The sequence below is a fragment of the Giraffa tippelskirchi genome, chromosome 9 (genome assembly GCF_054371585.1).
Source record: "Giraffa tippelskirchi isolate mGirTip1 chromosome 9, T2T-mGirTip1v1.2.pri, whole genome shotgun sequence".
Taxonomy (NCBI): Eukaryota; Metazoa; Chordata; class Mammalia; order Artiodactyla; family Giraffidae; genus Giraffa; species Giraffa tippelskirchi.
In genome coordinates this window covers 115,686,871-115,701,400 of record NC_137283.1, presented here as the reverse complement: position 1 = coordinate 115,701,400, position 14,530 = coordinate 115,686,871, and the positions used below count along the sequence as shown (strand labels likewise).

The 14,530-nt window shown below is 43.3% G+C and overlaps 1 protein-coding gene and 1 long non-coding RNA gene across 6 annotated transcripts in view; one reads left to right on the top strand and one right to left on the bottom strand.

The window, feature by feature from the left end:
• The window catches only part of SIM1 (SIM bHLH transcription factor 1), a 96,301-nt gene extending 95,296 nt beyond the window's left edge, over positions 1–1,005 (bottom strand). For 2 of the 5 annotated variants that reach the window (XM_081530210.1, XM_081530213.1), the window contains exon 1: positions 712–996. The gene's annotated coding sequence lies outside the window, so the exon portion shown is untranslated. Of the gene's footprint in view, positions 1–711 lie in introns of all 5 variants that reach the window. The other 3 variants (XM_081530218.1, XM_081530215.1, XM_081530216.1) reach the window with 3 other exon arrangements.
• A 55-nt stretch (positions 1,006–1,060) lies between these two features.
• LOC145521549 (uncharacterized) lies at positions 1,061–9,290 on the top strand. Its single transcript, XR_014065463.1, has 4 exons — positions 1,061–2,372; positions 2,840–2,965; positions 6,272–6,328; positions 9,126–9,290. It is a non-coding gene; the product is annotated as an uncharacterized LOC145521549 (long non-coding RNA).
• Positions 9,291–14,530: the final 5,240 nt, after the last annotated feature.

Genomic DNA, 14,530 nt, shown 5'->3' with positions numbered 1-14,530 from the left:
GGTCCTTTCTCCTCTTTACCTCTTAGGCAGCCAGCCACCAGAGACAGGCCATGTGATCCTACAGGAATACATTGACTCCAGGCAAAACCCATTTTCCAAAGCAGATTCTGTGTGTTTCAAAGTGGCTGCAAATTTGTCAGTAGAATGTATCCTATAGAAACCTTATTGCAAACTTAGGGATTCAATTTGGAATCTAACTTTACATTCTTTGTCTTCTTGAGCAAATAATTCACCTGATGTCAATTTAGAAGAATCACCTAGCTTCACATTCCATTTTGGGAAGCCATCCCGGGTGTTTAGGAATTACAAACAATCATTGGAGCTTCCCTGGTGGCTCAGATGGTAAAGAATCCATCTGCAGTGCAGAAGACAGACTGTCTTCAATGCTGGAGACACTGGTTCACAATCCCTAGGTCAGAAGATCCCCTGGAGAAGGAATGGCTACCCACTCTAGTATTCTTGTCTGGAGAATCCCATGGACAGAGGAGCCTGGCAGGCTAGGGTCCATGGGATCACAAAGAGTCAGACACAAGTGAACAACTAACACAAATTTAAAAAGGATAAATATGGCACCTTTCTTTAATCTAGAGTCACAAAGATTTGATTATATAAAGAAAAGAGTACATCAGAGCTCAGCTTACATATATGACATTAAATTATATTATTATAAAAATCCCCAGGTAAACATCAGTGACAAAGGTAAACACTCACATTAAAAGTAGACCAGCATGAAGTCCTTTATCCTTTTGTCCAGGGGAGGAAAAACTTGGACCAAAATATCAGGTTGGGTCAGTAGGCAAAACAACTGTCTTTAGGAGCCGCCATCTGAAAGGCTCTTTGCAAGCAGGTCCCTGTGTCGCTTGACCGAGAGTTTTCTAAGACTCCTGAGTCTCCTCCTCTGAGCACTCTCCTCTGATATGGCCCAGGGGGACACACACCCTGTTTTAGCCTGATGCCAATTTCAGATGGGCTTGTGACAGCTGACCTCTGCAGAACAGGAACCCCTGGTAGCCCGGGTGACTCCACTGTGTTCCCAAACACCAGGATTCCATCTCACCCCCTGTGGCCGAGCCTCGGCGTTCAATGGAAAAGGGAAGATGCTCGTGTGCTTTATTTTCGGCTGGATAAAAGGCAGACTTGGACCACAAGGAAGCACACAGATGCCTCAAGTGGGCACACGGAGAGCATCATTTAGAAATAACTTTATCTTTTTTCTTCCCGTAGGTACCACCCTGGATCTTGCCCCAGAATATGGAGAAGTTGCCACAGGAACTGAGCAAAAGGCGCTTATAAACATTGTGGGTGTAGAAAAATTTTGTCTTTGTGATGAGATGGCAGGGATTAGCACTTGATAACCTTGATAGTCATGCACTTTTGAAGTAAATAAATGTCTCCTAATGAGCTTCTAAATTAGAGAGGAGAGAAGGCCCAGCTAACCTCCACAGGTTATTGGCATCAGAAACATGGTAAATCTATAACTTAACTCTAATCTTAACAGCTTATGAATGCCAGAAAATGCTGTAAACTAAAGAATAAATCTATTGGGCAAATCTACAGTGGCTCCTCCACCAGCTAATTAGTTCTGTGGGCTCTAATTTTCTACACCAGAAAGTTTTCAAAAAAATAATCACTGATCCCAGGTGAAAGGGGAAGTAGTATCATCAAGTTGTAAGTGGCTAATTAAAACTTTGAGAAAAGCAACTAGAAAAAAACTCAATACTGAGATTTAGACTCAAGAAAACTGGAGAATGACTTTTCATACACCTGAGTGGACATCCAGCTTGGCAGGGCAAGCTCCTACTCCAACAGGCTGCTATTGTGCAAAACGCTTTTTCAGACTTCTCTTTGGGAACTAGTTTCAAAATCAGTGTCTCTGGAATCATAGTCTCATTTTGTTTTTTGACCAAAGCTGTTTTTACCAAGACTGATCATGTTCATTTTTGGTCATTTCCAAAAGTCAAATTTTCTCTTAGAGAACAAATATTTGCCACTATTAAGAAATGTACCTTGGGTTCTGAAAGGATTTTGGAAAAGAAGTTTCAAACGCTTGTGTAACTTCATTGTTGAAATTAGCAGAGTCTTCTGAGCTAATGACTCTGAAGTCAATAACACTCATTCAGATGCTATTTCGGGGATTTGCTGAAAGTCAGACTGATTTCCAATCATTATTGTAAATTTGAGTACTTATATAATCAAATTCATAAGTCATTTTTAACCAAAGGAAGATTGTTTAAATTTGCATAATTCCTTTTAAGATGCAAGAGGGAAAAGAGAATCTTTTTCTTTCACCTTTAAAACACTGGAGTGTTTAAGAACTCTGCTTTCAGGTTTCCGTGTTTATGAAGACTTTAGATCACCTGCCATAAGGACTGGTAAGACAAATTATTATTCCATTCTTATTTTTCATTTTTGCTACTTCTCTGTCTTCCATAACCTATGATAATCTTTGATCTCTAAATGTTAGGGATTTTAACTCATTTTGTTTTTCTTAAAATTCCTTTCTTGATGATAGTTCTCAGGCAGCCCAAGTGGGGCCTGTTTAGGGCAAATAGAGACAGCAAACCATAAAAGGGGTCAAGGAAAGTTAAGTCCGAGGAGATTCTATCAATTCTATTTTCAAGGTCTTTTCTGCTAAGATTTCCCAGATATTCATCATAGTAATATGAGAGTACAACCTGCCTGAGCTGGAAATCATTCTCCCCTGCCACCTGTCCTGTCTCTGAAGGTCACATTCACATCTCTTGAACCTCTGGAAAATTTTGCAAAACCCCAAAGTTTTCCAAAGTGCTGACCCAGGGAGCTGGAATGCTTGGTGAGCATTTATAGAACTTTTCCACAGGTTTCCTATTCGTGTGGTGAAACAATCAATGTGGATGAAGTGATCGTATAAAGCTCTGATTCTTGCCTGGTTACAAAATCACCACCTCAGCTACACACAGGGCCAGCACACCTGGGGCCTCACAAGGTATTTGGAGAGAGGTGAGACGGGGTAAGAGGGTAGTTGCTGGTGGTTGCTTGGAAAGAAAGAGCATTCATCTCTCAAGGATTTTACACAATCTCCTTAGAAGCTACTGGGGTAGCAGGGCAAACTGGCGCTCCCCTGCAACAGCCTGGTGAGGGGGACGGGGTTGGAGGAAGGGAGGAGATCCATTCCCAGGGTCACCTTGGCTGCCCCAGCCTCTCCCCCTGACTCACTTTTTATGTCCCAAAGGGTGGAAAGACATCAACAGCCACTGTGGTTAATTAGCACCTGCATTTTGGGAGGCCCACACCCCACGTGTGAGCTCGAGCAGCCGACCTTCAAGGTCACGGTGCCCGAGTGGACAGTGTGGCTGACTGGGGTCAGAGGTTCAAAGCCTGCCCTCGACATATGCGAGTTAATGTCCTTGAGAGACTCACTTGGCCTCTCTGGGCATCTTAGCTGTGGAATGAGGGGGAATGCCAGGCTCACAGAGTTGCTGACTAGACTTGAAAGAGAAGGAAAATAACACATGTGAGCGCTTGCCTCATCCCGTCACACCACCCTTGCGATAAACCCCTACAACTCTGAAAGTAGTTCTCGTCATTTCAACTGGAGACCCAGTTTCAGTGAACTGCAGAGCAGTGAGTAGGTAGCGGAGAGATGGCTCAGCGCCAGGACTGTCTGACTCCAAGTCCTGTGTCCTTTCTGCTACTCCAAGGTACTCAGTAAATGTTAATGTCTCTTCAAGAAGGTCCCTTAAAGCTGGAGGGAGGCAGGATAGTTGGGGAGCAGGAGGCTGGGGGTGCAGACAGACTCAGTAATGGTCTGTGGAAGGCGCTGGAGATCTGTGGGGACGTGCTGGCAAAAGAAAGATGTGTTTTCAAACCCATGTCCTTAATACCAGCCAAGGTCAACTCGAGAACAATTTGCAGTGGAAAATTACACCTGGCAAATTCTGCAGTCTGATCCTAATTAGGAGCTAACCTCTCCTATTAGGTGAACTTTTTCTTCATTCCTCCACTGTGGAGAATGGACTGTAATTTGTTAATGACATAGCATGCTAACGTATGTCATCTTATAATTTGTGGATGATCAAGAGAAAATGTTCTTGCCTTAGAAAAATAGAGCATTCACTTCCACTTTTTTTTTATTCTTTCTAAATCATTAGTTCTTTAAACATGTTCCTTTTATCTTATAATAAACAAGTGTGGGGGGAGGGGATGAGACCATTTACTTCTTTCAGAGCCTTCTTTCCCATCTACCCATTTGTTCAGTCTCCTGGTTTTGCAGTCTCAATCCAGCCATTATTTCTTCAGTTCCCAGAGGTCCCTGAATAACACTCTCTGAAGAGGTTACTGCCCCAAAGAAACTCACTACCAAATGCAATCAAGGCAGATGCACAAGTAGACGAATGAGAGATGATGGAGGAAAAGTACCCCAGATGGTGCAGATTTATAACCCAGACCAGGTGCCACTCCTGAGGCCCCGTTTGTTGCTCTGGGCTTGTCTCTCACAGGGCCTCTGAGTGGGGACAAGTAATAGTTACAGCAGTGTTAGACCAGATGCCCTAGTTTCTCCTTGTGTCTCCTCCCTGATCCCCCACAAGGCTGTTTAGGTTCTGGGCGTTGACTCCTATTGCAGCTGGTTGGAATGAGAGTGCATCTCCTGACAGTTCCACTTCAGCAGGTACACAGAGGGCAGTTCTCAGGAACAATGCACTGAGCATCTATGTGTTGGATACTGTGTTAGGCTTGGGAGTAAAAGATGAAGATGACATGGTCCCCGCTCTAGAGGGAGTTACTCTCACAGGCTGGACAGACGCACAGAGAGACACTTTCAGCAGGCACGACAGTGGGGCCGGGGGGAGCAATGGCAGGGCTGGGAATGGGAGCTTTGCCACCCTGAGGAGATGCCTCCATGGACTGAGACTTGAGGATGAGTAAGAAGTGATGGCCACGAAGGCCCCCAGGCCCCTGAAAGCCTTTCAAGCATGGAGACCAACGGGGCCAAGGCCTGGAGGTGCTGGCAGCACAAGGGAACTGAAAGCAATGAGGTGAAACAGAAGGCATCAATGGGATTTGAGGCAAAAGGCCACAGGCACTGAGGCCTGGCAGAGGTCACAGAGGGCTGGTAAGCCCAGGAGATACAGGGAAGGTTCACATTAGGACCAGACCTGCCATTACGAAGAACCCCAAACTAAGCTGCTCAGGACAACAGGAATTCATCATCTGTCAGCCAGAAGTCTGCAAGCCAGGCGCTCCCTCTGAAGTCCGTAAGGGGAGGATCTGTCCTGACTTGTCCAGCTTCTGACACACCACGTGTTAACTTGGCTTCAATATCTGCCCCTCCTTCACTGGTGTCCCCCCTGTGTCTTCACATACATGTCTATCTCTGGGCTCAAACTGCCCTTTTAATAAGGACACCAGTGATAGCACATGAGAGCCCACCCCAAGGCCCTGATTTTAACTTGATGACCTCTGTAAAGGCCCTGTGTGCAAGCTTGGTCAAGTACTGAGGTTCTGAGGGCTAGGATGTCAACATATCTTTTTTTGGGGGGTGGGAGACACACAATTCTACCCATGATAGAGATGAGAGGAGAGAAATTGCCTTGGGATTCTCAGAGGTACAAAAACCACAAAAATAAAACCCCTTCCCCAGAAAATCTTCAGTTTTCCTCCCTAAATAGAACACTGAATCCTCCCTTGTTTTAATCATCCTTTAATGAAGAACCGTCTCTAGTGACCACCCACACACAGGTTCACGGTGCCTCGTGGAGGATCTGAGGGCTCTAGCACTAGCTGTGGTGTTCTCACATGCAACAAACATGTCAGAGGACCTGTGCCTGCTCTCAGGAGGGTCCCTTCCCAGGCGTGAACAGGAAATCACTCTCCTTCTCCCAAAGTTGTCCTCAACAGTAAATTAAGCTTTCTTTTTTTTCCCCCTTAACCTTCCATGGAAGCCCTGTCCCCTCAGAGGCACAGCTGCTGCTGCTGCTAAGTCGCTTCAGTCGTGTCTGACTCTGTGCGACCCCATAGACGGCAGCTCACCAGGCTCCGCCATCACAGAGGCACAGCTAGTGAATCAATAAAGGAAAACCGAGCACAATCTTTTGGTTAGGTTTGGTTTGAAATAGGTTATAATTTTGAGAGTTTATTTTCTTTTATCAAACATTTTAAACAGTATTTTCAATGGAAAAATACTAAGCACAAGGTTAAAAAAAAAATAGTGCAAAACATTACACATTAAACTTCTGCTTTCAGTCCCCTCCTCAGAAGCCACTGCTCATAAATTCCTCTTACAACCTTCCAGAATTATCCGATGGAGAGTACTGAGTTCTTGCAGCATCTCACATTTTGTTGGGAACATGTAAGTGAGTAGCAATCTGGGGGGGAGGCTGTAAAATTGTCTCCAGCGGGGGTTAGACATCAGGGGCATTTATTCCTGCACCCACTGCCTGAAAAATGCCTTTAATTTCCTCAATTCCGTGCTTGCTTGGTTCTCCATCAGATCATCTTTCCCGGTACAGGAAGGCATTTGTCTGCCTAATGACCTGCAAGCAGGAAGGATATTCCGTGACCTTACTTTGTTCTGTTGACCTTCCCTGGGGACGCCTCACCCGAGGACAGTGGGTGCAGTGGGTGCTGCAGAAGCTACATTACTTTCACTTTCCTCTGTTAGCTTCATGGTCTACATGGGACAGCCCTTCAATCTATTATTTTAAAGTTGTATTTGTGCCATAGATATTTTTCAAGCGCTTTTTATACCTGACCGAGGCCATGGGCTCTGCAGGTGAGAGTTTAAGGTGAACCAATTAGTGCCCAGGAGAAAGGCTGCAGCTCGGGGTCAGGAGAGGAGGGCAGACTTAGGACCAGATGGCAGGGGAGACGGGCACTGGCTGGTTTTTGTTGCTTCTTGTGTTCTGAAGCATCTACATAGCTCAATTTTGGCTGAAAGTTGTGCTTAGTATGTTTTTCTTTGGTTGACATGCATGAGATAAAGCAAATTTTGAGAGAGAGATAGATTGCTTCTGAGAATGACTCAAATAATGAAGGAATTTTTTTTAATGTGATCTTTGGTTTCTTCTTGAATAAATCTTAGGTTGTAATGAAATGGTAACACAAGTTCTTTGAAATGTCTGACAACCCTTTAAAGAGATCATCTTCCGTGTGCCTAAGAACAACAGCCATTCAAGGCAGGGCACCGAGGGGTATTACTATATTTGTAACTTGCATCAAAGCTGGCTTTTCTCTATTTAATACTTTTGTGTCTTAATGGGGGTGGGGGTATTGAGGGTAGGTTACTGCTCTAGCTTTAGCTAAAACTGTGAGCCAAGAGTATGCAGGATTAGGATTCTCCTTTCCTGTCCACACGTGATGGGAAATATAAAGAAAGAGATTTAATACGAGTAACCAAGCTTATCCAAAAATGTGATACCATTTGACTGAATACCCTGTATGGGAGGAATAATTTTTAATGTCAGTTTTAAAAGTCTGTAAATCAAAAATAGAAGAGAACCTTTTAAGACCTTTGTCACACCATGAAGCATGCAGGCATGCTTGTTAATTCATGATGACATTTTAACCAGTCTTATTTTGCCAGGAGAGATGATGATAGAGCATATTCCCATTTCTGAGGAGGTTTACAACTTCAGTTTAACTCCTGTGGTCCCTCTGGACACAGCCTGTTGAATCCCCGCTCAACAGAGCACTGAAAGCTGGGGCTCTGCTCCCTGACCCCTTTCTTCCAGTGAGGCATAGAAAATCCGTCTGTGAGGACGTCTCCCACTGAGGCACAAAAGAAGCATCCATTGGGAAATTTTGCAGTTAAATCTAAGCTTAAAAGAAGAGCAGAAAAGGAAAATTCATGCTAATTAGTTTCATTTGTACATGATCAAGGAATCATGAGACCATGGCTGCCTATGTTCCATCAGCCTTGGCCTGAAATATGGTTCCTTGGCTGTCTTTGTTATATTTTACAATGTCAACATCATCTACTTAGATATGTTACTGTGGAGAAATCCATGGCAGATTACATTTTGCCCTAAAAATATAAACATGTCATACTAGTTTGCTTGCTTGCATGTTCAGTCTCTTCAGTCATGTCCGACTCTTAGTAACCCTATGGACTGTAGCCTGCCTGGCTTCTCTGTCCATGGGATTTGCCAGGCACGAATACTGGAGTGGGTTGCTATGCCCTCCTCCAGGGGATCTTCCCAATCCAGGGATCGAACCCGTGTCTCCTGCGACTCCTGCATTGCAGACGGATTCTTTACCTGCTGAGCTACCAGGGAAGCCCTATACTAGCCTAGGCAAATCATACATTCTTTGCATCTAGTTATTTTTGATTCCTGGACTAAAATATTGACTTGAATATATTTATGTGCATTTTTATGAAATTAAAGCTAATTCAATAAGAAGTGGGAAAAATAGAAATTCCCTGGCAGTCCAGTGGTTAGGACTCTGAACTTTCACTTCCAAGGGCCCAGGTTTAATCTCTGGTCAGGGAACTAAGATCCTACAAGTTGTGCGGTACAGTTCAAAAAAAAAAAAAAAAATGATGAAAAAGAAGGTAAAATATTGATTGCAGCAATTTAAAAAATTATTTATTTATTTATTTTTGGTTGTACTGGCTCTTCATTGCTGCATGCAGGCTTTTCCTAGTTGTGAAGAGCGGATGCTTCTCTTTGTTGCCCTGTTCGGGATTCTCACCTTGGTGGCCTCCCTTGTTGAGGAGCACAGGCTCTAGGCTTGTGGGCTTCAGTAGCTGTGGCACACTGACTTAGTTGCCCTGCGGCATGTGGGATCTTCGACAACCAGGGATTGAACCGGTGTTCCCTCCCTTGGCAGGCAGATTCTTAATCACTGGACCACCAGAGAAGTCCCGGTTGCAGCAGTTTTTGTGGTAGCACATACTAGAAACAAATATAAAAGCCCATCAACTTAAAAATAAGTAAACTGTGATATATTTGTATAGTATAGTAAACTATGTCAACATAGATAAATCTCAAAAACTATATATATATTTAACTAGGGTATAGTTGCTTTATAATATTGTATTAGTTTCTGCTATCGAAAAGCAATATATTTTTATAATCTAATCTTGGAAGTGATATCCCATCACTTCTGCCATATTCTGCTCATTAGAATTTAATCCTTATATTCAGACAAAGTTCAAGGGGAGAGGATTGACCAGGGTGTGAACACCAGGAAGAAGGGTTGTTGAGGGCCATCTTGGAGGCTGCAGACCACAACTGCTAGATAACTTTTTTGCATATATGTGAAAATAATGTAAAAACATGTAATAAAATTATGTAGTGTCGACTAAAAAATGTAGTTGTTTATTTCTAGAGTTAAAATAACTCTACAACCTAAAAGTAGTGTTATCTTATTTGGTGGGAATGTTTAGGACTCCAAGCCCAGGAGACAGCATCTCAGTAGCTCTGAGAAAACTGCTCCAAGAAGGCAGGAGGGAAAGTCAGGCTATATATGTTTGTAACAAAGGGAGCAGGCTGAGGAACATCAAAGATCAGATATCAAGTTAAGGAATGTAGCATTCTGTGTATTGGAAGATGCAAGCTTCTGGGCTCACTGAATTCATTCATTTCATTTGTACTTCACCTATCTGGGGCCAAATCCTGTTTCCTTGTTCTCCTTGAGGAGTGGCAGGTGGCTGCTTCTTGCATTCCCCCAGCTCCTCAGCAATCACCTGGGGGCGGGGGGTGGCAACATCCTCTGGATCCCAGTTTTGGGAACTCTCATTCACATTGGAGGCCAGAAATCGCTGATGGCTGTGCCATTTCTTGTTTATTGATATGGCAGGACTATATTGATATAACTACATTTCACAGTAGTTATATCAGTAACAGTAAAAAACATGTACATGAAAAATAATAATTCAAGGTAGGGATTAGCTCTGCACTGGAAGAATTGGGAACAAGTGTACAAGACACCAACCATACCTTTACTATTTTATTTCTCTTAAAAAGTAAGTATGCAAAGTGTTATCATTCAATAAATTTGGGAGAGAGTGCAGGGATATTCATCATGTTCATTTCTGCATTTTTTTTTTTTTGGAATATTTTGTAATTAAAAAAATGAGCAAAATACAAATAATTAAAAAATTTCATTCTATTCGCTGTGGGCTCGTAGAATGGGGTTCCAAAACCTCATAAGCATAGGTCTGGGATATGGGGGAGAGAGAAGAAAGCCTGACTTCCTGGTAACCAGTTTCACATTATTGGAGGTGTAGATGTCACAAAGGGACCACCATTCAACCAACCGGTAACTTTGTAGTGTGTCATGGGGCTTTCCTGGTGGCTCAGACAGTAAAGAATCTGCCTGCAATTCGGGAGACCCAGGTTCATTCCCTGAGTTGGGAAGATCCCTTGGAGAAGGGAATGGCCATCCACTCCAATATTCTTGCCACTTCAGAATTTCATAGACAGAGGAGCCTGGCAGGCTACAGTCCATGGTGTTGCAAAGAGTGAGACAAGACTGTGCGACTAACACTTTCACTTTCAGGCACAAAGTCTGGGGCAAAGTGTTGGGGGTGCTGATGCACCCTCTCACTCTGAGAAGACCTGGCTCTGACCTAATTGAGGGGTATGGATTCTGGCAGGAAAAGTAGGGAAGGATGCATGAAAGGAAATTAGTTGCTCCACTCTTTTTTTTTTTTCTAATGTCTAGAAACAATGATCTGACAGGTTTTCGAAATATATTTTCAGTGGAATAAACTGGCAAAAGAGTCTGGTAAATTTTCCTTGTGGAATGTTTGCTTTTGCTTGTATAAATATTCTGACTACCTAAGAACATTGTCCTGAACTTTTATTAAATGTTTTGAATGTTATGTGGTTTTCTTATAATTCTTCATCTTTGATCCAAGACATCTATCTTTTAAAAAATAACATCTTTTTTGGGAGTTCCTTGGTGGCCTAGTGATTAGGATTTTGTTGCTGTGGCCTGTGTTCAATTCTTGGTCATGGAACTGAGATCCTGCTATCTGCAAAAAGAAACCCCAAAATGAAACAAAAGATCTTTTTTATTATGGTGAAATACACATTTAGAATTTACCATCTTAACCATTTTTAAGTATGCAGTTCAGTGGAATTACTTTCATATTGTTATGCAATTGCTACCAGCATCCATCTCCTAAATTTTATTTTGCAAAACTGAAACTGTACCTATTCACTCCTCATACTCACTTTCCCCAGCCTCTGGTAACCACCATTTTACTTTTTGTCTCTATGAATTTGACTACTCTAGGAACCTCGTGTAAGTGGAATCATACAATATTTGTCTTTTTGTGACTATCTTATTTAACTTTGCATCATGCCCTCAAAGTTCATCCATGTTGCATCATATGTCAGAATATCTTTCCTTTTGAAGTCTGAATAATATTCCATTACATGTATATACCATATTTTGCTTATTTGTTCATCTGTTGATGGACACTTGGGTTTCTTCCATGTTTTAGCTACTATGAATAATACTGCTAAGAACATATGTGTAGAAATATTTCAAGATGCTGTTTTCCACTTTTTTGGATATATATCCAGAAGTAACATTGCTTGATCACATGCTGTATGATCAGGCCACTCAAGACGTCTGTTCTCTCACTCTCTGAACTCCCCTGCCTGACTAGTGCCTGCTTCACCTGTATCTTAAGCACCAGATCTTCCTATGTATTTGCCTTAGGCCCCAGCTGGTGAGGGGCTGTGAGGGTTGTGCTCCTCTGCTGGTTTTCCTGGATAATGAGCTTACCTCATGTCAGTTCCCCTATAACTAGTCATCTCCCCTTCCCTTCCCAAAGGGATGGAGCAAAGACTGATGCCAAGTCCTGCTTGTTGTCTGCCCCACTCAGTGGGGTGTTTCTCCAGGTCCTTGCTTCAGACATGTAAGCTACCCCATCCATTAAACCTCTGATGTCTCTATCATTGACTCTGGGCTATTTCTTTGGACTTGAAGCTGAGCAAGTACAGATCTTGTAGGCCTGTGGGGTTCAGCCCAACAATTGGCAGAGCAGCCAGAGACCGAGGGAACTCCCCCGAGCTCTAAGGTGTCTGGAAATACAGGATGGGAATGGAAAGTTGCAAGGGCGTCCACTGACATTTGGGCCCCAAAGTTCCAGAGGTGATCTCAAAAGTTACGGAGCATATCCTTGGTTGGCTGTCCACCAGTGTGAAGAGCCCTGAGGTGGTTCTCTTGCTCAACCGGCTGCCTAGAGATCTGGATAACAATGGCCTCTAATGGCTCTGCTATTGTATCAAGCTGAGCGTTTTGTAATTTAAGCCATGGAGAGTTCTCTTGAAGGAGCTGACTTTTGAGATGTAAATGATCTCCCTGAGCTCTCTGGAACTTAATCTCCTGTGATTTCTAAGAGTAAAGGAGAAAAAACAGCTTTTAGATAAGCTGTAGAAATAATTGCTTGCTCCTTGGAAGAAAAGCTATGACCAACATAGACAGCATATTAAAGAGCAGAGACGTTACTTTGCCAACAAAGGTCAGTCTAGTCAAAGCTATGGTTTTTCCAGTAGTCATGTATGGATGTGAGAGTTGGACTATAAAGAAAGCTGAGTGCTGAAGGATTGATGCTTTTGTACAGTGGTGTTGGAGAAGACTCTTGAGAGTCCCTTGGACTGCAAGGATATCCAACCAGTCCATCCTAAAGGAAATTGGTCCTGAATATTCATTGGAAAGACTGTTGCTGAAGCTGAAACTCCAATACTTTGGCCACCTGATGCGACGAACTGACTCATTGGAAAAGACCCTGTTGCTGGGAAAGATTGAAGGTGGGAGGAGAAGGGGACGACAGAGGATGAGATGGTTGGATGGCATCACCGACTCGATGGACATGAGTTTGAATAAGCTCCAGGAGCTGGTGATGGACAGGGAGGCCTGGCATGCTGCAGTCCATGGGGTTGCAGAGTCCGATACGACTGAGCGACTGAACTGAACTGAGAAATAATTATGTTTTGAGATGATCTAAAACAGTTTCTCCAGATTTTGGTAACTTTATGTTAAATGAGAATTCATTGACTATCTATGTCATTTCAAATATGATAGAATATTGGAACACTAATTGCTGGGTGGGTCTAAGTTTACCTATTCTTGCCTTCTTAGGAGATAAAGACTAAAGCGTAAGTTTTCCAACAGTTTGGAAACCGTTAACTGAAACCATCAACTTTGGCCAGGCCCGCTTGTCTCCATAAAACAGGTAGTCTCAATAAGGAACTTGGTGCTGCCGCTGAAAACGGGAGCCAATTGGGAGAATTTGGGAGGAGCCAGAAGAGGGAGGAGATGACCAATCTCCCAGAGTTCTTCTCGCTGGAATCAATCGTGGATGAGAGATGCAGGCATCACCAGGAAGGACCCTGAGTCAGAGCAAACATGAACCAAGCAAGATGACTGGCCAGAGACAATCCGGAAACTAACCCCATTACATAAAGCCCGAGAGGGTAAACCCTGTGGCAGGGCAGTTCTCCCGGGTCTCCTTACCCTGCTATCTGCCCTCTTCCCCAGGCGCTTGTTTCCAGTTAGGTCCCCTGCTTTGTCCACACATGTGTCCTCAGGCTATTCATTTCCAAGTGTTAGCGAGTTCACTCTTGGGCCCTAGAAGGGGTCCTCTTCCTGCAGGACTATCAGAAAGTGCACAGTGACTAGTTTCTTGGTTTTTGCCAGAGATTAAGGTTTTTTAAGGGTTAAGATTATAATCAGTCATAATTCTAGTTCTTATAAACAGGTTTCTTTATTGATTACATTGTAATCAGGTATTTAACCATGTCTTTTGAAAGTCTTTTGTCTTTTATAGAGAGTTATTATACTACCGAACTGGTTAAGAACTTAATCCTAATGGAAGACCCAATAGTGTCATAAAAGGTTAACAGCTTGGTTACTGAGTGAACTGTGGCTATGGTTATGGTGTTACAGGTTTTGTCTAGAATATTACTGGTTTTGATCTGTTGTTTTCCGGAGAGAGGGAAGCCCTTCTCCTCAAGTTAGTGATGACTTACAACAATTTGGTAAACTGCACCTGTGGGTAGTATTGAAGCATTTCTCTTTTCTCTCTGCCTGGTCCCTCCAGAAATTAGAGATACTAGGTTCTGAACAGCCTTATCAGGTGAATGGGAAAAACTGCCTCCTGGAATGTGCAGGATCTCAATACTCTGGGGACTTCTAGGAGAGAGAAACCCACCAAGGCAACCCCTGATGGCAGGGCTTTGACACGGCTTAGCTGACTTTGAGAGACCTTTTGGGAATTCAGTCTGAGACTCCCGAGGAGTTCTCCCTCAGCCAGTTTGGAGGAACCTAGGTGGTCAATTGGGGCTTCCCAGGTGGCTCAGTGGTAAAGAATCTGCCTGTCAAGCAGGAGACATGGGTTTGATCCCTAGGTCAGGAAGATCCCCTGGAAAAGGAAATGGCAAACCCACTCCAGTATTATTGCCTAGAGAATCCCATGGACAGAGGAGCCTGGCGCGCTAGAGTCCATGGGATCATGAAGAGCTGGACATAACTTAGCGACTAAACAACAACAACAACGTTGTTGACCAGACTTATTTTGTGAACAAATTAG